Source organism: Scyliorhinus torazame, chromosome 14, assembly GCF_047496885.1.
Source record: "Scyliorhinus torazame isolate Kashiwa2021f chromosome 14, sScyTor2.1, whole genome shotgun sequence".
NCBI classification, from domain to species: domain Eukaryota; kingdom Metazoa; phylum Chordata; class Chondrichthyes; order Carcharhiniformes; family Scyliorhinidae; genus Scyliorhinus; species Scyliorhinus torazame.
Genome location: NC_092720.1, coordinates 146,401,875 through 146,426,074, shown reverse-complemented (window position 1 = coordinate 146,426,074; position 24,200 = coordinate 146,401,875).

The following is a 24,200-nucleotide window of genomic DNA, read 5'->3' as shown; positions in this document are numbered from 1 at the left end:
TGTGAAGCCCCTCAATCCACAATCCCAATGTGAATCCCCTCAGTCCTCAATCCCAATGTGAATCCCCTCTGTCCCCAATCCCAATGTGAATCCCCTCAATCACCAATCCCAATTGGAATCCTCCACATCCCCGATTCTCAATGTGAATCCCCTCAGTCGCCAATCCTAATGTGAATCCACTCAGTCCCCAATCCCAATGTGAATCCCCTCAGTCCCCAATCCCAATGTGAAACCCATCAGTCCGCAATCCCAATGTGAATACCCTCAGTCCCCAATCCCAATGTGACCCCTCCCAGTCCCCAACCCCAATGTGAATCCCCTCAGTCCCCAATCCCAATGTGATTCCCCTAATACCCAATCCATGTGAATCCCATGAATCCCCATTCGCAAAGTGAATCCCCTCAGTTCCCAATCCCAATGTGAATCCCCTCAGTCCCCAATCCCAATGCGAATCCCCTCAGTCCCCAATCCCAATGTGAATCTCCTCAGTCCCCGATCCCAATGTGAATCCCCGCAATCCCCAATCCTAATGTGAATCCCCTGAATCCACAATCCCAATGTGATTCCCCTGAATCCCCAATCCCAATGTGAATCCCCTCAATCCCCAATCCCAATGTGAATCCCCCGTCTGAAGTCCCAAATCCCCATGTGAATCGCCTCAATCCCTAATCCCAATATGAATCCCCTCACTCCCCAATCCCAATGTGAATCGCCTCAATCCCCAATCCCGATGTGAATCCCCTCAGTCCCCATTCCCAATGTGAATCCCCTCAATCCCCAATCCCAGTGTGAATTCCCCGCCTCAATCCCCAATCCCAATGTGAATCCCCTCAGTCCTCAATCCCAATGTGAATCCCCTCAATCCCCAATCCCAATGTGAAACTCACCAGTCCGCAATCCCAATGTGAATACCCTCAGTCCCCAATCCCAATGTGAAACTCATCAGTCCGCAATCCCAATGTGAATACCCTCAGTCCGCAAGCCCAATGTGACCCTTCCCAGTCCCCAATCCCAATGTGAATCCCCTCAGTCCCCAAACCCAATGTGAATCCCCTAATCCCCAATCCCTGTGAATCCCCTGAATCCCCATTCCCAATGTGAATCCCCTCAGTCCCCAATCCCAATGTGAATCCCCTCAGTCCCCAATCTCAATGTGAATCCCCTCAATCCCCAATCCCAATGTGAATTGCCTCAATCCCCGATCCCAATGTGAATCCCCTCAATCTCCAATCCCAAGGTGAATCCCCCTCAGTCCCCAATCTCAATGTGAGTCCCCCTCAGCCCCCAATCCCAATGTGAATCCGCTCAAACCCCAATCCCAATATGAATCTCCTCAAGCCCCATTCCCAATGTGAATTCCTCAGTCCCCAACCCCAATGTGAATCCCCTCAGTCCCCAATCCTAATGTGAATCTCCTCAGTCCCCAATTCCAATGTGAATCCCCCTCAATGACCAATCCCAATTGGAATACCCACTGTCCCAATTCTCAATGTGAATCCCCTCAGTCCCCAATCCCAATGTGAATCCCCTCTGTCCCCAATTCCAATGTGAATCCCCTCAGTCCCCATTTCCATTGTGAATCCCCTCAATCCCCAATCCCAATGTGAATCCCCCGCCTCAATCCCCAATCCCAATGTGAAACCCATCAGCCCGCCACCCCAATGTGAATACCCTCAGTCCCCAATCCCAATGTGTATCCCCTCAGTCCCCAATCCCAATGTGAATCCCCTAATCCCCAATCCCTGTGAATCCCCTGAATCCCCAATCCCAATGTGAATCCCCTCAATCCCCAATCCCAATGTGAATCCCCTCAGTCCCCAATCCCAATGTGAATCCCCTCTGTCCCAATCCCAATGTGCATCCCCTCAGTCCCCAATCCCAATGTGAAACCCATCAGTCCGCAATCCCAATGTGAATACCCTCAGTCCCAAATCCCAATGTGACCCTTCCCAGTCCCCAATCCCAATGTGAATCCCCTCAGTCCCCAATCCCAATGTGATTCCCCTAATACCCAATCCATGTGAATCCCCTGAATCCCCATTCCCAATGTGAATCCCCTCAGTCCCCAATCCCAATATCAATCCCTTCATTCCCCAATCCCAATGTGAATCCCCTCAAACCACAATCCCAATGTGAATCCCCTCAGCCCCCAATCCCAATGTGAATCCCCTAATCCCCAATCCATGTGAATGCCCTGAAACCCCATTCCCAATGTGAATCCCCTCAGTTCCCAATCCCAATGTGAATCCCCTCAGTCCCCAATCCCAATGTGAATCCCCTCAATCCAGAATCCCAATGTGAATCCCCTCAGTCCCCAATCCCAATGTGAATCCCCTCAGTCCCCAATCCCAATGTGTCTCTCTTCAGTCCCCTATCCCAATGTGAATCCCCGCAACCCCCAATCCTTATATGAACCCCCTGAATCCCCAATCCTAATGTGAATCCCCTGAATCCCCAATCCCAATGTGAATCCCCTCAATCCCCAATCCCAATGTGAATCCCCCGCCACAAGTCCCAAATCCCCATGTGAATCGCCTCAATATCCAATCCCAATATGAATTCCCTCAGTCCCCAATCCCAATGTGAATCGCCTCAATCCCCAATCACAAAGTGAATCGCATCAATCCCCAATCCCAATATGAATCCCCTCAGCCCCCATTCCCAATGTGAATCCCCTCAATCCCCAATCCCAATGTGAATCCCCCGCCTCAATCCCCAATCACAATCTGAATCCCCTCAGTCTTCAATCCCAATGTGAATACCCTCAGTCCCCAATCCCAATGTGAATCCCCTAATCCCCAATCCCTGTGAATCCCCTGAATCCCCATTCCCAATCTGAATCCCCTCAGTCTCCAAACCCAATTTGAATCCCCTCAGTCCGCAATCTCAATGTGAAGCCCCTCAATCCACAATCCCAATGTGAATCCCCTCAGTCCTCAATCCCAATGTGAGTCCCCTCTGTCCCCAATCCCAATGTGAATCCCCTCAATCCCCAATCCCAATTGGAATCCTCCAAAGCCCCGATTCTCAATGTGAATCCGCTCAGTCGCCAATCCTAATGTGAATCCACTCAGTCCCCAATCCCAATGTGAATCCCCTCAGACCTCAATCCCAATGTGAATCCCCTCAGTCCCCAATCCCAATGTGAAACCCATCAGTCCGCAATCCCAATGTGAATACCCTCAGTCCCCAATCCCAATGTGACCCCTCCCAGTCCCCAACCCCAATGTGAATCCCCTCAGTCCCCAATCCCAATGTGAATCCCCTAATACCCAATCCATGTGAATCCCATGAATCCCCATTCCCAATGTGAATCCCCTCAGTCCCCAATCCGAATGTGAATCCCCTCAGTCCCCAATCCCAATGTGAATCCCCTAATCCCCAATCCCTGTAAATCCCCTGAATCCCCATTCCCAATGTGAATCCGCTAATCCCCAATACATGCGAATCCCCTGAACCCCCATTCCCAATGTGAATCCCCTCAGTTCCTAATCCCAATGTGAATCCCCTCAGTCCCCAATCCCAATGTGAATCCCCTCAATCCAGAATCCCAATGTGAATCCCCTCAGACCCCAATCCCAATGTGAATCTGCTCAGTCCCCAATCCCAATGTGAATCCCCTCAGTCCCCAATCCCAATGTGAATCCCCTCAATTCACAATCCCAATGTGAATCTACAAAATCCCCAATCCCAATGTGAATCCCCTCAGTCCCAAATCCCAATGTGAATCCCCTAATCCCCAATCCATGTGAATCCCTTGAATCCCCATTCCCAATGTGAATCCCCTCAGTTCCCAATCCCAATGTGAATCCCCTCAGTCCCCAATCCCAATGTGAATCCCCTCAGTCCAGAATCCCAATGTGAATCCCCTCTGTCCCCAATCCCAATGCGAATCCCCTCAGTCCCCAGTCCCAATGTGAATCTCCTCAGTCCCCGATCCCAATGTGAATCCACGCAATCCCCAATCCTAATATGAATCACCTGAATCCACAATCCCAATGTGAATCCCCTGAATCCCCAATCCCAATGTGAGTCCCCTCAATTCCCAATCCCAATGTGAATCCCCCGCCACAAGTCCCAAATCCCCATGTGAATCGCCTCAATCCCCAATCCCAATATGAATCCCCTCAGTCCCTAGTCCCAATGTGAATCGCCTCTATCCCCAATCCCAATGTGAATCGCATCAATCCCCAATCCCAATATGAATCCCCTCAGTCCCCATTCCCAAGGTGAATCCCCTCAATCCCCAATCCCAATGTGAATGCCCCGCCTCAATCCCCAATCACAATGTGAATCGCATCAATCCCCAATCCCAATATGAATCCCCTCAGTCCTCAATCCCAATGTGAATCCCCTCTGTCCCCAATCCCAATGTGAATCTCCTCAGTCCACGATCCCAATGTGAATCCCCGCAATCCTCAAACCCAATGTGAATCCCCCGCCTCAATCCTAAATCCCAATGTGAGTCTCCTCAATCCCCAATCCCAATTTGAATCCCCTCAATCCACAATCCCAATGTGAATCCCCTCAGTCCCCAATCCCAATGTGAACCCCTCAGTCGCCAATCCTAATGTGAATCCCCTCAGTCCCCAATCCCAATGTGAATCCCCTCAGTCCCCAATCCCAATGTGAAACCCATCAGTCCGCAATCCCAATGTGAATACCCTCAGTCCCCAATTCCAATGTGACCCCTTCCAGTCCCCAACCCCAATGTGAATCCCCTCAGTCCCCAATCCCAATGTGAATCCCCTCAGTCCCCAATCCCAATGTGAATCACCTCAATCCACAATCCCAATGTGAATCTACTAAATCCACAATCCTAATGTGAATCCCCTCAGACCCCAATCCCAATGTGAATCCACTAATCCCCAATCCATGTGAATCCCCTGAATCCCCATTCCCAATGTGAATCGCCTCAGTTCCTAATCCCAATGTGAATCCCCTCAGATCCCAATCCCAATGTGAATCCACTCAGTCCCCAATCCCAATGTGAATCCCCTAATCCCCAATCCATGTGAATCCCCTGAATCCCCATTCCCAATGTGAATCCCCTCAGTTCCCAATCCCAATGTGAATCCCCTCAGTCCACAATCCCAATGTGAATCCCCTCAATCCAGAATCCCAATGTGAATCCCCTCAGTCCCCAATCCCAATGTGAATCCCCTGAATCCACAATCCCAATGTGAATCCCCTGAATCCCCAATCCCAATGTGAATCCCCTCATTCCCCAATCCCAATGTGAATCCCCCGCCTCAAGTCCCAAATCCCCATGTGAATCGCCTCAATCCCCAATCCCAATATGAATCCCCTCAGTCCCCAATCCCAATGTGAATCGCCTCAATCCCCAATCCCAATGTGAATCCCCTCAGTCCCCATTCCCAATGTGAATCCCCTCAATCCCCAATCCCAATGTGAATCCCCCGCCTCAATCCCCAATCCCAATGTGAATCCCCTCAGTCCTCAATCCCAATGTGAATCCCCTCAATCCCCAATCCCAATGTGAAACTCATCAGTCCGCAATCCCAATGTGAATACCCTCAGTCCGCAAGCCCAATGTGACCCTTCCCAGTCCCCGATCCCAATGTGAATCGCCTCAGTCCCCAATCCCAATGTGAATCCCCTAATCCCCAATCCCTGTGAATCCCCTGAATCCCCATTCCCAATGTGAATCCCCTCAGTCCCCAATCCCAATGTGAATCCCCTCAGTCCCCAATCTCAATGTGAATCCCCTCAATCCCCAATCCCAATGTGAATCGCCTCAATCCCCAATCCCAATGTGAATCCCCTCAATCCCCAATCACAAGGTGAATCCCCCTCAGTCCCCAATCTCAATGTGAGTCCTCCTCAGCCCCCAATCCCAATGTGAATCCCCTCAAACCCCAATCCCAATATGAATCTCCTCAAGCCCCATTCCCAATGTGAATTTCTGAGTCCCCAATCCCAATGTGAATCCCCTCAGTCCCCAATCCTAATGTGAATCTCCTCAGTCCCCAATTCCAATGTGAATCCCCCTCAATGACCAATCCCAATTGGAATCCCAACAGTCCCGATTCTCAATGTGCATCCCCTCAGTCCCCAATCCCAATGTGAATCCCCTCAATCACCAATCTCAATGTGAATCTCCTCAATCCACAATCCCAATGTGAATCCCATCAGTCCAATCCCAATGTGAATCCCCTCAGTCCCCAATACCAATGTGAATCCCCTAATCCCCAATCCATGTGAATCCCCTGAATCCCAATTTGAATCCTCTCAGTCCCCAATGCCAATGTGAATCCCCTCAGTCCCCAATCCCAATGTGAATCCCCTCTGTCCCCAATCCCAATGTGAATCCCCTCAGTCCCCAACCCAATGGGAGTCCCCAATCCAAATGTGAATCCCCTCAGTCCCCACCCCCAATGTGAATCCTCTCCTTCGCAACCCATGTGAATCTCGTCAATCCCAATACCAATGTGCATCCTAATGTGAATCCCCTCAGTCCTCAATCCCTATGTGAATCCCATCAATCCCCAATCCCAATGTGAAACCCATCAGTCCCCAATCCCAATGTGAATCCCCTAATCCCCAATCCTTGTGAAGCCCTTGTATCCCCATTCCCAATGTGAATCCCCTTAGTCCCCAATCCCAATGAGAATCCCCTAATCCCCAATCCTTGTGAATCCCTTGAATCCCCATTCCCAATGTGAATCCCCTTAGTCCCCAATCCCAATTGGAAACCCCTCAGTCCCCAATCCCAATGTGAATCCCCTAATCCCCAATCCTTGTGAATCCCTTGAATCCCCATTCCCAATGTGAATCCCCTTAGTCCCCAACCCCAATGGGAATCCCCTCAGTCCCCAATCCCAATGTGAATCCCCGTAATCCCCAATCCCAATATAAATCCCCTGAAACCACAATCCCAATGTGAATCCCCTGAATCCCCAATTCCAATGTGAATCCCCTCAATCCCCCATCCCAATGTGAATCCCCCGCCTCAATCCCAAATCCCAATGTGAGTCTCCTCAATCCCCAATCCCAATGTGAATCGCCTCAATCCCCAATCCCAATGTGCATCCACTCAGTCCCCAATCCTAATGTGAATCCCATCAGTCCCCATTTCCAATGATAATCCCCTCAATCCCCAATCCCAGTGTGAATCCCCTCAATCCCCAGTCCCAAGGAGAAACCCCCTCAATCCCCAATCTCAATGTGAATCCCGCTCAGCCCCCAATCCCAATGTGAATCCCCTCAATCCCCAATCCCATTATGAATCTCCTCAATCCCCATTCCCAATGTGAATTCCTCCGTCCCTATCCCAATGTAAATCCCCTCAGTCCCCAAACCCAATGTGAATCCCCTCAGTCATCAATCCTCATGTGAATCACCTCAATCCCCAATCCCAATGTGAAACCCATCAGTCCGCAATCCCAATGTGAATCCCCTAATCCCCAATCCCTGAGAATCCCCTTAATCCCCATTCCCAATGTGAATCCCCTCAGTTCCCAATCCCAATGTGAATCCCCTAATCCCCAATCCATGTGAATCCCCTGAATCCCCAATCCATGTGAATCCCCTGAATCCCCATTCCCAATGTGAATCCCCTCAGTTCCCAATCCCAATGTGTATCCCCTCAGTCCACAATCCCAATGTGAATCCCCTCAATCCAGAATCCCAATGTGAATCCCCTCAGTCCCCAATCCCAATGTGAATCGCCTCAGTTCCTAATCCCAATGTGAATCCCCTCAGTCCCCAATCCCAATGTGAATCCACTCAGTCCCCAATCCCAATGTGAATCCCCTAATCCCCAATCCATGTGAATCCCCTGAATCCCCATTCCCAATGTGAATCCCCTCAGTTCCCAATCCCAATGTGTATCCCCTCAGTCCACAATCCCAATGTGAATCCCCTCAATCCAGAATCCCAATGTGAATCCCCTCAGTCCCCAATCCCAATGTGAATCCCCTGAATCCACAATCCCAATGTGAATCCCCTGAATCCCCAATCCCAATGTGAATCCCCTCAATCCCCAATCCCAATGTGAATCCCCCGCCTCAAGTCCCAAATCCCCATGTGAATCGCCTCAATCCCCAATCCCAATATGAATCCCCTCAGTCCCCAATCCCAATGAGAATCGCCTCAATCCCCAATCCCAATGTGAATCCCCTCAGTCCCCATTCCCAATGTGAATCCCCTCAATCCCCAATCCCAATGTGAATCCCCCGCCTCAATCCCCAATCCCAATGTGAATCCCCTCAGTCCTCAATCCCAATGTGACTCCCCTCAATCCCCAATCCCAATGTGAAACACATCAGTCCGCAATCCCAATGTGAATACCCTCAGTCCGCAAGCCCAATGTGACCCTTCCCAGTCCCCGATCCCAATGTGAATCCCCTCAGTCCCCAATCCCAATGTGAATCCCCTAATCCCCAATCCCTGTGAATCCCCTGAATCCCCATTCCCAATGTGAATCCCCTCAGTCCCCAATCCCAATGTGAAACCCCTCAGTCCCCAATCTCAATGTGAATCCCCTCAATCCCCAATCCCAATGTGAATCGCCTCAATCCCCAATCCCAATGTGAATCCCCTCAATCCCCAATCCCAAGGTGAATCCCCCTCAGTCCCCAATCTCAATGTGAGTCCACCTCAGCGCCCAATCCCAATGTGAATCCCCTCAAACCCCAATCCCAATATGAATCTCCTCAAGCCCCATTCCCAATGTGAATTTCTCAGTCCCCAATCCCAATGTGAATCCCCTCAGTCCCCAATCCTAATGTGAATCTCCTCAGTCCCCAATTCCAATGTGAATCCCCCTCAATGACCAATCCCAATGTGAATCTCCTCAGTCCCCAATACCAAAGTGAATCACCTAATCCCCAATCCATGTGAATCCACTGAATCCCAATTTGAATCCTCTCAGTCCCCAATGCCAATGTGAATCCCCTCAGTCCCCAATCCCAATGTGAATCCCCTCTGTCCCCAATCCCAATGTGAATCCCCTCAGTCCCCAACCCAATGTGAGTCCCCAATCCGAATGTGAATCCCCTCAGTCCCCACCCCCAATGTGAATCCTCTCCTTCGCAACCCATGTGAATCTCGTCAATCCCAATACCAATGTGCATCCTAATGTGAATTCCCTCAGTCCTCAATCCCTATGTGAATCCCATCAATCCCCAATCCCAATGTGAAACCCATCAGTCCCCAATCCCAATGTGAATCCCCTAATCCCCAATCCTTGTGAATCCCTTGAATCCCCATTCCCAATGTGAATCCCCTTAGTCCCCAATCACAATGGGAATCCCCTAATCCCCAATCCTTGTGAATCCCTTGAATCCCCATTCCCAATGTGAATCCCTTTAGTCCCCAATCTCAATGGGAATCCCCTCAGTCCCCAATCCCAATGTGAATCCCCTAATCCCCAATCCTTGTGAATCCCTTGAATCCCCATTCCCAATGTGAATCCCCATAGTCCCCAATCCCAATGGGAATCCCCTCAGTCCCCAATCCCAATGTGAATCCCCGTAATCCCCAATCCCAATATGAATCCCCTGAAACCACAATCCCAATGTGAATCCCCTGAATCCCCAATTCCAATGTGAATCCCCTCAATCCCCCATCCCAATGTGAATCCCCCGCCTCAATCCCAAATCCCAATGTCAGTCTCCTCAATCCCCAATCCCAATGTGAATCGCCTCAATCCCCAATCCCAATGTGCATCCACTCAGTCCCCAATCCTAATGTGAATCCCATCAGTCCCCATTTCCAATGATAATCCCCTCAATCCCCAATCCCAGTGTGAATCCCCTCAATCCCCAGTCCCAAGGAGAAACCCCCTCAATCCCCAATCTCAATGTGAATCCCGCTCAGCCCCCAATCCCAATGTGAATCCCCTCAATCCCCAATCCCATTATGAATCTCCTCAATCCCCATTCCCAATGTGAATTCCTCCGTCCCTATCCCAATGTGAATCCCCTCAGTCCCCAAACCCAATGTGAATCCCCTCAGTCCTCAATCCTAATGTGAATCACCTCAATCCCCAATCCCAATGTGAAACCCATCAGTCCGCAATCCCAATGTAAATCCCCTAATCCCCAATCCCTGAGAATCCCCTTAATCCCCATTCCCAATGTGAATCCCCTCAGTTCCCAATCCCAATGTGAATCCCCTCAGTCCCCAATCTCAATGTGTTTCCCCTCAATCCACAATCAAATGTGAATCCCCTCAGTCCCCAATCCCAATGTGAATCCCCTCTGTCCCCAATCCCAATGTGAATCTCCTCAGTCCCCGATCCCAATGTGAATCCCGGCAATCCCCAATCCCAATGTGAATCCCCTGAATCCACAATCCCAATGTGAATCCCCTGAATCCCCAATCCCAATGTGAAACCCTCAATCCCCAATCCCAATGTGAATCCCCCGCCTCAATCCCAAATCCCAATGTGAGTCTCCTCAATCCCCAATCCCAATGTGAATCTCCTCAATCCCCAAACCCAATGTGAATCCCCTCAGTCCCCAATCCTAATGTGGATCCCATCAGTCTCCTTTCCCAATGATAATCCCCTCAATCCCCAATCAAATGTGAATCCCCTCAATCCCCAATCCCAAGGTGAATCCCCCTCAGTCCCCAATCTCAATGTGAATCTCCCTCAGCCCCCAATCCCAATGTGAATCCCCTCAATCCCCAATCCCAATATGAATCGCCTCAATTCCCATTCCCAATGTGAATCCCCTCAATCCCCAATCCCAATGTGAATCCCCTCAATCCTCATTCCCAAAGTGAATCCCTCGGTCTCCAATCCTAATGTGGATCCCCTCAGTCCCCAATCCTAATGTGAATCCCCTCAGTCCCCAATCCCAATGTGCATCCCCTCAGTCCCCAATCCCAATGTGAATCCCCTCATTCCTCAATCCCAATTGGAATCCCCCACAGTCCCGATTCTCAATGTGAATACCCTCAGTCCCAATTCCGAATGTGAAACCCCTCAGTACCCAATCCCAATGTGAATCCCCTCAGTCCCCAATCCCAATGTCAATCCCCTCAATCTCCAATCCCAATGTGAAACCCATCAGTCCGCAATCCCAATGTGAATACCCTCAGTCCCCAATCCCAAAGTGACCCTTCCCAGTCCCCAATCCCAATGTGATTCCCCTCAGTCCCCAATCCCAATGTGAATCCCCTAATCCCCAATCCATGTGAATCCCCTGAATCCCCATTCCCAATGTGAATCCCCTCAGTTCCCAATCCGAATGTGAATCCCCTCAATTCACAATCCCAATGTGAATCCCCTCAGTCCCCAATCCCAATGTGAATCCCCTCAGTCCCGAATCCCAATGTGAATCTCCTCAGTCCCCGATCCCAATGTGAATCCCCGCAATCCCCAATCCTAATGTGAATCCCCTGAATCCACAATCCCAATGTGAATCCCCTGAATACTCAATCCCAATGTGAATCCCCTCAATCCCCAATCCCAATATGAATCCCCCGCCACAATCCCAAATCCCCATGAGAATCGCCTCAATCCCCAATCCCAATGTGAATCCCCTCAGTCCCCAATCCCAATGTGAATATCCTCAATCCCCAATCCCAATTTGAATCCCATCAGTCCCCATTACCAATGTGAATCCCCTCAATCCCCAATCCCAATGTGAATCCCCCGCCTCAATCCCCTGTTCCAATCTGAATCCCCTCAATCCCCAATCCCAATGTGAATCCCCCGCCACAATCCCAAATCCCCATGAGAATCGCCTCAATCCCCAATCCCAATGTGAATCCCCTCAGTCCCCATTACCAATGTGAATCCCCTCAATCCCCAATCCCAATGTGAATCCCCCGCCTCAATCCCCTGTCCCAATCTGAATCCCCTCAGTCCTCAATCCCAATGTGAATACCCTCAGTCCCCAATCCCAATGTGACCCTTCCCAGTCCCCAATCCCAATGTGAATCCCCTCAGTCCCCAATCCCAATGTGAATCCCCTCAATCCACAATCCCAATGTGAATCCCCTCAATCCACAATCCCAATGTGAATCCCCTTAATCCCCAATCCCAATATGAATCCCCTGAATCCACAATCCCAATGTGAATCCCCAGAATTCCCAATCCCAATGTGAATCCCCTCAATCCCCAATCCCAATGTGAAACACATCAGTCCGCAATCCCAATGTGAATACCCTCAGTCCGCAAGCCCAATGTGACCCTTCCCAGTCCCCGATCCCAATGTGAATCCCCTCAGTCCCCAATCCCAATGTGAATCCCCTAATCCCCAATCCCTGTGAATCCACTGAATCCCCATTCCCAATGTGAATCCCCTCAGTCCCCAATCCCAATGTGAATCCCCTCAGTCCCCAATCTCAATGTGAATCCCCTCAATCCCCAATCCCAATGTGAATCGCCTCAATCCCCAATCCCAATGTGAATCCCCTCAATCCCCAATCCCAAGGTGAATCCCCTCAGTCCCCAATCTCAATGTGAGTCCCCCTCAGCCCCCAATCCCAATGTGAATCCCCTCAAACCCCAATCCCAATATGAATCTCCGCAAGCCCCATTCCCAATGTGAATTTCTCAGTCCCCAATCCCAATGTGAATCCCCTCAGTCCCCAATCCTAATGTGAATCTCCTCAGTCCCCAATTCCAATATGAATCCCCCTCAATGACCAATCCCAATTGGAATCCCAACAGTCCCGATTCTCAATGTGAATCCCCTCAGTCCCCAATCCCAATGTGAATCCCCTCAATCACCAATCTCAATGTGAATCTCCTCAATCCACAATCCCAATGTGAATCCCATCAGTCCAATCCCAATGTGAATCCCCTCAGTCCCCAATACCAATGTGAATCCCCTAATCCCCAATCCATGTGAATCCCCTGAATCCCAATTTGAATCCTCTCAGTCCCCAATGCCAATGTGAATCCCCTCAGTCCCCAATCCCAATGTGAATCCCCTCTGTCCCCAATCCCAATGTGAATCCCCTCAGTCCCCAACCCAATGTGAGTCCCCAATCCGAATGTGAATCCCCTCAGTCCCCACCCCCAATGTGAATCCTCTCCTTCGCAACCCATGTGAATCTCGTCAATCCCAATACCAATGTGCATCCTAATGTGAATCCCCTCAGTCCTCAATCCCTATGTGAATCCCATCAATCCCCAATCCCAATGTGAAACCCATCAGTCCCCAATCCCAATGTGAATCCCCTAATCCCCAATCCTTGTGAATCCCTTGAATCCCCATTCCCAATGTGAATCCCCTTAGTCCCCAATCCCAATGGGAATCCCCTAATCCCCAATCCTTGTGAATCCCTTGAATCCCCATTCCCAATGTGAATCCCCTTAGTCCCCAATCCCAATGGGAATCCCCTCAGTCCCCAATCCCAATGTGAATCCCCTAATCCCCAATCCTTGTGAATCCCTTGAATCCCCATTCCCAATGTGAATCCCCTTAGTCCCCAATCCCAATGGGAATCCCCTCAGTCCCCAATCCCAATGTGAATCCCCGTAATCCCCAATCCCAATATGAATCCCCTGAAACCACAATCCCAATGTGAATCCCCTGAATCCCCAATTCCAATGTGAATCCCCTCAATCCCCCATCCCAATGTGAATCCCCCGCCTCAATCCCAAATCCCAATGTGAGTCTCCTCAATTCCCAATCCCAATGTGAATCGCCTCAATCCCCAATCCCAATGTGCATCCACTCAGTCCCCAATCCTAATGTGAATCCCATCAGTCCCCATTTCCAATGATAATCCCCTCAATCCCCAATCCCAGTGTGAATCCCCTCAATCCCCAGTCCCAAGGAGAAACCCCCTCAATCCCCAATCTCAATGTGAATCCCGCTCAGCCCCCAATCCCAATGTGAATCCCCTCAATCCCCAATCCCATTATGAATCTCCTCAATCCCCATTCCCAATGTGAATTCCTCCGTCCCTATCCCAATGTGAATCCCCTCAGTCCCCAAACCCAATGTGAATCCCCTCAGTCCTCAATCCTAATGTGAATCACCTCAATCCCCAATCCCAATGTGAAACTCATCAGTCCGCAATCCCAATGTAAATCCCCTAATCCCCAATCCCTGAGAATCCCCTTAATCCCCATTCCCAATGTGAATCCCCTCAGTTCCCAATCCCAATGTGAATCCCCTCAGTCCCCAATCTCAATGTGATTCCCCTCAATCCACAATCAAATGTGAATCCCCTCAGTCCCCAATCCCAATGTGAATCCCCTCTGTCCCCAATCCCAATGTGAATCTCCTCAGTCCCCGATCCCAATGTGAATCCCGGCAATCCCCAATCCCAATGTGAATCCCCTGAATCCACAATCCCAATGTGAATCCCCTGAATCCCCAATCCCAATGTGAAACCCTCAATCCCCAATCCCAATGTGAATCCCCCGCCTCAATCCCAAATCCCAATGTGAGTCTCCTCAATCCCCAATCCCAATGTGAATCTCCTCAATCCCCAAACCCAATGTGAATCCCCTCAGTCCCCAATCCTAATGTGTATCCCATCAGTCTCCTTTCCCAATGATAATCCCCTCAATCCCCAATCCCAATGTGAATCCCCTCAATCCCCAATCCCAAGGTGAATCCCCCTCAGTCCCCAATCTCAATGTGAATCTCCCTCAGCCCCCAATCCCAATGTGAATCCCCTCAATCCCCAATCCCAATATGAATCGCCTCAATTCCCATTCCCAATGTGAATCCCCTCAATCCCCAATCCCAATGTGAATCCCCTCAATCCTCATTCCCAAAGTGAATCCCTCAGTCTCCAATCCTAATGTGGATCCCCTCAGTCCCCAAACCTAATGTGAATCCCCTCAGTCCCCAATCCCAATGTGCATCCCCTCTGTCCCCAATCCCAATGTGAATCCCCTCATTCCTCAATCCCAATTGGAATCCCCCACAGTCCCGATTCTCAATGTGAATACCCTCAGTCCCAATTCCGAATGTGAATCCCCTCAGTACCCAATCCCAATGTGAATCCCCTCAGTCCCCAATCCCAATGTGAATCCCCTCAATCTCCAATCCCAATGTGAAACCCATCAGTCCGCAATCCCAATGTGAATACCCTCAGTCCCCAATCCCAATGTGACCCTTCCCAGTTCCCAATCCCAATTTGAATCCCCTCAGTCCCCAATCCCAATGTGAATCCCCTAATCCCCAATCCATGTGAATCCCCTGAATCCCCATTCCCAATGTGAATCCCCTCAGTTCCCAATCCGAATGTGAATCCCCTCAATTCACAATCCCAATGTGAATCCCCTCAGTCCCCAATCCCAATGTGAATCCCCTCAGTCCTGAATCCCAATGTGAATCTCCTCAGTCCCCGATCCCAATGTGAATCCCCGCAATCCCCAATCCTAATGTGAATCCCCTGAATCCACAATCCCAATGTGAATCCCCTGAATACTCAATCCCAATGTGAATCCCCTCAATCCCCAATCCCAATATGAATCCCCCGCCACAATCCCAAATCCCCATGAGAATCGCCTCAATCCCCAATCCCAATGTGAATCCCCTCAGTCCCCAATCCCAATGTGAATATCCTCAATCCCCAATCCCAATGGGAATCCCATCAGTCCCCATTACCAATGTGAATCCCCTCAATCCCCAATCCCAATGTGAATCCCCCGCCTCAATCCCCTGTTCCAATCTGAATCCCCTCAATCCCCAATCCCAATGTGAATCCCCCGCCACAATCCCAATGTGACCCTTCCCAGTCCCCAATCCCAATGTGAATCCCCTCAGTCCCCAATCCCAATGTGAATCCCCTCAATCCACAATCCCAATGTGAATCCCCTCAATCCACAATCCCAATGTGAATCCCCTTAATCCCCAATCCCAATATGAATCCCCTGAATCCACAATCCCAATGTGAATCCCCAGAATTCCCAATCCCAATGTGAATCCCCTCAATCCCCAATCCCAATGTGAATCCCCCGCATCAATCGCAAATCCCAATGTGAGTCTCCTCAATCCCCAATCCCAATGTGAATCCCCTCAATCCCCAATCCCAATGTGAATCCACTCAGTCCCCAATCCTAATGTGAATCCCATCAGTCCCCATTCCCAATGATAATCCCATCAATCCCCAATCCCAGTGTGAATCCCCTCAATCCCCAATCCCAATGTGAATCCCCTCAATCCCAATATGAATCTCCTCAATCCCCATTCCCAATGTGAATTCCTCCGTCCCCAATCCCGATGTGAATCCCCTCAGTCCCCAATCCTCATGTGAATCTCCTCGGTCCCCAATCCCAATGTGATTCCCCTCAATCACAAATCCCATTTGGAATCCCCACAGTCCCGATTCTCAATGTGAATCCCCTCAGTCCCAATCCCAATGTGAATCCCCTCAATCACCAATCCCAATTTGAATCCCCTCAGTCCCCAGTCCCAATGTGAATCCCCTCAGTCCCCAATCCCAATGTGAATCCCCTCAGTCCCCAATCCCAATATGAAACCCACAGCCCCCAATCCCAATGTGAATACCCTCAGTCCCCAATCCCAATGTGACCCCGCCCAGTCCCCAATCCCAATGTGAATCCACTCAGTCCCCAATCCCAATGTGAATCCCCTAATCCCCAATCCATGTGAATCCCCTTAATCCCCATTCCCAATGTGAACACCCTCAGTCCCCAATCCCAATGCTGATCCCGCCCTGTCCCCAATCCTAATGTGAACCCCCTCAGTCCCCAATCCCAATGTGAATTCCCCAATCACCAATCCATGTGAATCCTCTGAATCCCCATTCCCAATGTGAATCCCCTCAATCCCCAATCTCAATGTGAATCTCCTCAATCCACAATCCCAATGTGAATCCCCTCAGTCCCCAATCCCAATGTGAATCCCCTCAGTCGCCATTCCGAATGTGAATCTCCTCAGTCCCCGATCCCAAGGTGAATCCCCGCAATCCCCAATCCAAATGTGAATCCCGTGAATCCCCAATTCCAATGTGAATACCCTCAGTCCCCAATCACAATATGAATCCTCTCAGTCGCAAATCCCAATGTGAATCTCCTCAGTCCCCATTCCCAATGTGAATCGCCTCAATCCCCAATCCCAATGTGAATCCCCTCAGACCCCAATCCTAATGTGAATCCCATCAGTCCCCATTCCCAATGTTAATTCCCTCAATCCCCAATCCCAATTTGAATCCCCTAAATCCCCAATCCAAATGTGAATCCCCCTCAGTCCCCAAACCAATGTGAATCTCCTCAGTCCCTGATCCCAATGTGAATCCCCACAAACCCCAATCCCAATGTGAATCCCCTCAATCCCCAATCACATTGTGAATCCCCAGCCACAATCGCAAATCCCAATGTGAATCCCCACAATCACCAATCCCAATTGGAATCCCCACAGTCCCGATTCTCAATGTGAAACCCCTCAGTCCCAATCCCAATGTGAATCCCCTCAATCCCCAATCCCAATGTGAATCCCCTCAGTCCCCAATCCCAATGTGAATCTCCTCAGTCCCTGATCCCAATGTGAATCCCCGCAAACCCCAATCCCAATGTGAATCCCCTGAATCGACAATCCCAATGTGAATCCCTTGAATCCCCAATCCGAATGTGAATCCCCTCAATCCCCAATCACAATGTGAATCCCCCGCCTCAATCCCAAATCCCAATGTGAATCGCCTCAATACCCAATCCCAATGTGAATCCCCTCAGTCCCCAATCCCAATGTGAATCGCGTCAATCCCCAATCCCAATGTGAATCCCCTCAGTCCCCAATCCCAATGTGAATCCCCTCAATCCCCGTGTGAATCCCCTCAATCCCCAATCCCAATGTGAATCCCCCGCCTCAAACCCCAAACCCAATGTGAATCCCCTCAGTCCTCAATCCCAATTGAATCACCTCAATCCCCAATCCCAATGTGAAACCCATCAGTCCGCAATCCCAATGTGAATACCCTAAGTCCCCAATCCCAATGTGACCCTTCCCAGTCCCCAATCCCAATGTGAATCCCCTAATACCCCATTCCCTGAGAATCCACTGAATCCCTATTCCCAATGTGAATCCCCTCTATCCCCAATCCCAATGTGAATCCCCTCTGTCCCCAATCCCAATGTGAATCTCCTCAGTCCCCGTTACCAATGTGAATCCCCGCAGTCCCCAATCCCAATGTGAATCCCCTGAATCCACAATCCCAATGTGAATTCTCTCTGTCCCCAATCCCAATGTGAATCCCCTCAATCCACAATCCCAATGTGAATCCACTCAGTCCCGAATCCCAATGTGAATCCCCTCTGTCACCAATCCCAATGTGAATCTCCTCAGTCCCCGATCCCAATGTGAATCCCCGTAATCCCCAATCCCAATATGAATTCCCTGAAACCACAATCCCAATGTGAATCCACTGAATCCCCAATTCCAATGTGAATCCCCTCAATCCCCAATCCCAATGTGAATCCCCCGCCTAAATCCCAAATCCCAATGTGAGTCTCCTCAATCCCCAATCCCAATGTGAATCGCCTCAATCCCCAATCGCAATGTGAATCCCCTCAGTCCCCAATCCCAATGTGAAACCCATCAGTCCGCAAACCCAATGTGAATACCCTCAGTCCCCAATCCCAATGTGACCCTTCCCAGTCCCCAATCCCAATGTGAATCCCCTCAGTCCCCAATCACAATGTGAATCCCCTAATCACCAATCCATGTGAATCCCCTGAATCCCCATTCCCAATGTGAATCCCCTCAGTTCCCAATCCCACTGTGAATTCACGCAATCCACAATCCTAATGTGAATCCCCTGAATCCACAATCCCAATGTGAATCCCCAGAATTCCCAATCCCAATGTGAATCCCCTCAATCCCCAATCCCAATGTGAATCCCCCGCATCAATCCCAAATCCCAATGTGAGTCTCCTCAATCCCCAATCCCAATGTGAATCGCCTCAATCCCCAATCCCAATGTGAATCCACCCAGTCCCCAATCCTAATGATAATCCCCTCAATCCCCAATCCCAGTGTGAATCCCCTCAATCCCCAATCCCAATGTGAATCCCCTCAATCCCAATATGAATCTCCTCAATTCCCATTCTCAATGTGAATTCCTCCGTCCCCAATCCCGATGTGAATGCCCTCAGTCCCCAATCCTCATGTGAATCTCCTCGGTCCCCAATCCCAATGTGATTCCCCTCAATCACCAATCCCAATTGGAATCCCCACAGTCCCGATTCTCATTGTGAATCCCCTCAGTCCCAATCCCAATGTGAATCCCGTCAATCACCAATCCCAATTTGAATTCCCTCAGTCCCCAATCCCAATGTGAATCCCCTCAGTCCCCAATCCCAATGTGAATCCCCTCAGTCCCCAATCCCAATGTGAAACCCACAGCCCCCAATCCCAATGTGAATACCCTCAGTCCCCAATCCCAATGTGACCCCGCCCAGTCCCCAATCCCAATGTGAATCCACTCAGTCCCCAATCCCAATGTGAATCCCCTAATCCCAATCCATGTGAATCCCCTGAATCCCCATTCCCAATGTGAACACTCTCAGTCCCCAATTCCAATGCTGACCCCGCCCTGTCCCCAATTCTAATGTGAATCCCCTCAGTCCCCAATCCCAATGTGAATTCCCCAATCCCCAATCCATGTGAATCCTCTAAATCCCCATTCCCAATGTGAATCCCCTCAATCCCCAATCTCAATGTGAATCTCCTCAATCCACAATCCCAATGTGAATCCCCTCAGTCCCCAATCCCAATGTGAATCCCCTCAGTCCCCATTCCGAATGTGAATCTCCTCAGTCCCCGATCCCAAGGTGAATCCCCGCAATCCCCAATCCAAATGTGAATCCCGTGAATCCCCAATTCCAATGTGAATACCCTCAGTCCCCAATCACAATATGAATCCTCTCAGTCGCAAATCCCAATGTGAATCTCCTCAGTCCCCAATCCCAATGTGAATCGCCTCAATCCCCAATCCCAATGTGAATCCCCTCAGTCCCCAATCCTAATGTGAATCCCATCAGTCCCCATTCCCAATGTGAATTCCCTCAATCCCCAATCCCAATGTATAGAACATAGAACATAGAACAATACAGCGCAGTACAGGCCCTTCGGCCCACGATGTTGCACCGAAACAAAAGCCATCTAACCTACACTATGCCATTGTGAGTCCCCTAAATCCCCAATCCAAATGTGAATCGCCCTCAGTCCCCAATCCCAATGTGAATCTCCTCAGTCCCTGATCCCAATGTGAATCCCCGCAAACCCCAATCCCAATGTGAATCCCCTCACTCCCCAATCACATTGTGAATCCCCAGCCACAATCGCAAATCCCAATGTGAATCCCCACAATCACCAATCCCAATTGGAATCCCCACAGTCCCGATTCTCAATGTGAATCCCCTCAGTCCCAATCCCAATGTGAATCCCCTCAATCCCCGATCCCAATGTGAATCCCCTCAGTCCCCAATCCCAATGTGAATCCCCTCAGTCCCTGATCCCAATGTGAATCCCCGCAAACCCCAATCCCAATGTGAATCCCCTGAATCGACAATCCCAATGTGAATCCCTTGAATCCCCAATCCGAATGTGAATCCCCTCAATCACCAATCACAATGTGAATCCCCCGCCTCAATCCCAAATCCCAATGTGAGTCTCCTCAATCCCCAATCCCAATGTGAATCGCCTCAATCCCCAATCCCAATGTTAATCCACTCAGTCCCCAATCCTAATGTGAATCCCATCAGTCCCCATTCCCAATGATAATCCCCTCAATCCCCAATCCCAGTGTGAATGCCCTCAATCCCCAATCCCAATGTGATTCCCCTCAATCCCAATATGAATCTCCTCAATCCCCATTCCCAATGTGAATTCCTCCGTCCCCAATCCCGATGTGAATCCCCTCAGTCCCCAATCCTCATGTGAATCTCCTCAGTCCCCAATCCCAATGTGAATCCCCTCAATCACCAATCCCAATTGGAATCCCCACAGTCCCGATTCTCAATGTGAATCCCCTCAGTCCCAATCCCAATGTGAATCCCCTCAATCCCCAATCCCAATGTGAATCCCCTCAGTCCGCAATCCCAATGTGAATCCCCTCAGTCCCCAATCCCAATGTGAATCCCCTCAGTCCCCAGTCCCAATATGAATCCCCTCAGTCCCCAATCCCAATGTGAAACCCACAGCCCCCAATCCCAATGTGAATACCCTCAGTCCCTAATCCCAATGTGACACCGCCCAGTCCCCAATCCCAATATGAATCCCCTCAGTCCCCAATCCCAATGTGAATCCCCTAATCCCCAATCCATGTGAATCCCCTGAATCCCCATTCCCAATGTGAATACCCTCAGTCCCCAATCCCAATGCTGACCCCGCCCAGTCCCCAATCCTAATGTGAATCCCCTCAGTCCCCAATCCCAATGTGAATCCCCCAATCCCCAATCCATGTGAATCCTCTGAATCCCCATTCCCAATGTGAATCCCCTCAATCCCCAATCTCAATGTGAATCTCCTCAATCCACAATCCCAATGTGAATCCCCTCTGTCCCCAATCCCAATGTGAATCGCCTCAGTCCCCATTCGGAATGTGAATCTCCTCAGTCCCCGATCCCAAGGTGAATCCCCGCAATCCCCAATCCAAATGTGAATCCCCTGTATCCCCAATCCCAATGTGAATCCGCTGAATCTCCAATTCCAATGTGAATACCCTCAGTCCCCAATCACAATTTGAACCCTCTCAGTCGCAATCCCAATGTGAATCTCGTCAATCCCCAATCCCAATGTGAATCCCCTGAATCCCCAATCACATTGTGAATCCCCAGCCACAATCGCAAATCCCAATGTGAATCTCCTCAGTCCCCAATCCCAATGTGAATCGCCCCAATCCCCAATCCCAATGTGAATCCCCTCAGTCCCCAATCCTAATGTGAATCCCATCAGTCCCCATTCCCAATGTGATTTCCCTCAATCCCCAATCCCAATGTAAATCCCCTAAATCCCCAATCCAAATGTGAATCCCCCTCAGTCCCCAATCCCAATGTGAATCTCCTCAGTCCCTGATCCCAATGTGAATCCCCGCAAACCCCAATCCCAATGTGAATCCCCTCACTCCCCAATCACATTGTGAATCCCCAGCCACAATCGCAAATCCCAATGTGAATCCCCACAATCACCAATCCCAATTGGAATCCCCACAGTCCCGATTCTCAATGTGAATCCCCTCAGTCGCAATCCCAATGTGAATCCCCTCAATCCCCGCTCCCAATGTGAATCCCCTCAGTCCCCAATCCCAATGTGAATCTCCTCAGTCCCTGATCCCAATGTGAATCCCCGCAAACCCCAATCCCAATGTGAAGCCCTTGAATCGACAATCCCAAAGTGAATCCCTTGAATCCCCAATCCGAATGTGAATCCGCTCAATCCCCAATCCCAATGTGAATCACCCGCCTCATTCCCAAATCCCAATGTGAATCGCCTCAATCCCCAATCCCAATGTGAATCCCCTCAGTCCCCAATCCCAATGTGAATCGCGTCAATCCCCAATCCCAATGTGAATCCCCTCAGTCCCCAATCCCAATGTGAATCACCCGCCTCAATCCCCAAACCCAATGTGAATCCCCTCAGTCCTCAATCCCAATGTGAATCACCTCAATCCCCAATCCCAATGTGAAACCCATCAGTCCGCAATCCCAATGTGAATACCCTCAGTCCCCAATCGCAATGTGACCCTTCCCAGTCCCCAATCCCAATGTAAATCCCCTCAGTCCCCAACCCCAATGTGAATCCCCTAATTCTCAATCCCTGAGAATCCCCTGAATCCCCATTCCCAATGTGAATCCCCTCAGTCCCCAATCCCAATGTGAATCCCCTCTGTCCCCAATCCCAATGTGAATCTCCTCAGTCCCCGATACCAATGTGAATCCCCGCAGTCCCCAATCCCAATGTGAATCACCTGAATCCACAATCCCAATGTGAATCCCCTGAATCCCCAATCCTAATGTCAATCCCCTCAATCCCCAATCCCAATGTGAATCCCCCGCCTCAATCCCAAATCCCAATGTGAGTCTCCTCCATCCCAAATCCCAATGTGAATCTGCTCAATCGCCAATCCCAATGTGCATCCCCTCAGTCCCCAATCCTAATGTGTATCCCATCAGTCCCCATTCCCAATGATAATCCCCTCAATCCCCAATCCCAATGTGAATCCCCTCAATCCCCAATCCCAAGGTGAATCCCCCTCAGTCCCCAATCTCAATGTGAATCCCCTCAGCCCCCAATCCCAATGTGAATCCCCTCAATCCCCAATCCCAATATGAATCTCCTCAAATCCCAATCCCAATGTGAATCCCCTCAATCCCCAATCCCAATGTGAATCCCCTCAATCCCCATTCCCAAAGTGAATCCCTCGGTCCCCAATCCTAATGTGAATCCCCTCAGTCCCCAATACTAATGTGAATCCCCTCTGTCCCCAATCCCAATGTGAATCGCCTCAGTCCCCATTCGGAATGTGAATCTCCTCAGTCCCCGATCCCAAGGTGAATCCCCGCAATCCCCAATCCAAATGTGAATCCCCTGTATCCCCAATCCCAATGTGAATCCGCTGAAACTCCAATTCCAATTTGAATACCCTCAGTCCCCAATCACAATTTGAACCCTCTCAGTCGGAATCCCAATGTGAATCTCGTCAATCCCCAATCCCAATGTGAATCCCCTGAATCCCCAATCACATTGTGAATCCCCAGCCACAATCGCAAATCCCAATGTGAATCTCCTCAGTCCCCAATCCCAATGTGAATCGCCCCAATCCCCAATCCCAATGTGAATCCCCTCAGTCCCCAATCCTAATGTGAATCCCATCAGTCCCCATTCCCAATGTGATTTCCCTCAATCCCCAATCCCAATGTAAATCCCCTAAATCCCCAATCCAAATGTGAATCCCCCTCAGTCCCCAATCCCAATGTGAATCTCCTCAGTCCCTGATCCCAATGTGAATCCCCGCAAACCCCAATCCCAATGTGAATCCCCTCACTCCCCAATCACATTGTGAATCCCCAGCCACAATCGCAAATCCCAATGTGAATCCCCACAATCACCAATCCCAATTGGAATCCCCACAGTCCCGATTCTCAATGTGAATCCCCTCAGTCGCAATCCCAATGTGAATCCCCTCAATCCCCGCTCCCAATGTGAATCCCCTCAGTCCCCAATCCCAATGTGAATCTCCTCAGTCCCTGATCCCAATGTGAATCCCCGCAAACCCCAATCCCAATGTGA